A 1,188-nucleotide genomic window follows, 5' to 3' on the forward strand; every position below is an offset into this window, starting at 1 on the left:
GCTGCTTTCAGGGTCTGGCAATTACATTAAAGAAAACATGGAAGAAAGTATCTTCCTTTGCCGTCAGAGCAGCTCTGGGATTCAGTCTCAAACACCTAAGGTATCTTTGGGCCCAAATTCCTGAATTTTTTGAGGTATATTTTGCCTGGTCCATTAGAAACAAGCGTGGGGCAGGAGCAATGACTACTTTTTTTTTTTTTAAATCTTTCCCTCTCTTTCCTATTTCCTCTAAACAAATATTATGCAATAAATGTTATCGTTTGCCTATGAATGCAATTTAGGAATTTCTTTTGAAACAGTTCCCAGGAGATTCTTCTTTTCTTTCAGCCTTGTAGGTCACTCCACACAGAACAGAGGTGCAGGGAGATGGAGCCAGAGGAGGAAAGGAACAAGAGCAGAAACGATGGCTGAGTCACATTCAGTATTTGGTTAAGTAGAGGGATTCTTAAGCTGCCTCGATTCATTTGTAATTTACTGTAGGAAATAAGTAGTCCTAACACACTTATGAAGAAGGTCCAAAACAAGAAAGCTGAGTCACAACAAATATTGAGCTATCTCCAATATATTTCTATTTTCAAACTTTATGGTCCCTTCAGGGCTAGAGCCAACAGAGACTTCTGCCCTGTCTCAGAAAAGACATACAGATACTAAAGCATCTTAAAACAATTTCTTTTTCCTTAATCTCGTGATTCCTTCCTTCCCTCCTTCCAGAAAGGATGTATGGATGTGCTGCCTTAGGAAACATAGAATAATTTCTCATTTTCAATAACAGAATCATAGAACAGTTTGGGCTGGAAGGGACCTTTAAAAGTCATCTAGTCCAACCCCCCTGCCGTGGGCAGGGACATCTTCAACTAGATCAGGTGGCTCAGAGCCCCGTCCAACCTGACCTTGAATGTTGCCAGGGATGGGGCATCCACCACCTCTCTGGGCAACCTGTGCCTGTGTTTCACCACCCTCAGCGTAAAAAATTTCTTCCTTCTATCTCGTCTAAATCTACTCCCCTTTAGTTTAAAGCCATTCCCCCTTGTCCTGTTGCAACAGGCCCTGCTAAAAAGTTTGCTGCCATCTTTTTTTATAAGCCCCCTTTAAGTACTGAGAGGCTGCAAGAAGGTCTCCCCGAGAGAGAGACCTCTTCTCTAGGCTGAACAACCCCAACTCTCTCAGCCTTTCTTCATAGGAGAGGAG

Source organism: Pygoscelis adeliae, unplaced genomic scaffold (assembly GCF_000699105.1).
Source record: "Pygoscelis adeliae isolate BGI_AS28 unplaced genomic scaffold, ASM69910v1 Scaffold25, whole genome shotgun sequence".
In the NCBI taxonomy this organism is placed as follows: domain Eukaryota; kingdom Metazoa; phylum Chordata; class Aves; order Sphenisciformes; family Spheniscidae; genus Pygoscelis; species Pygoscelis adeliae.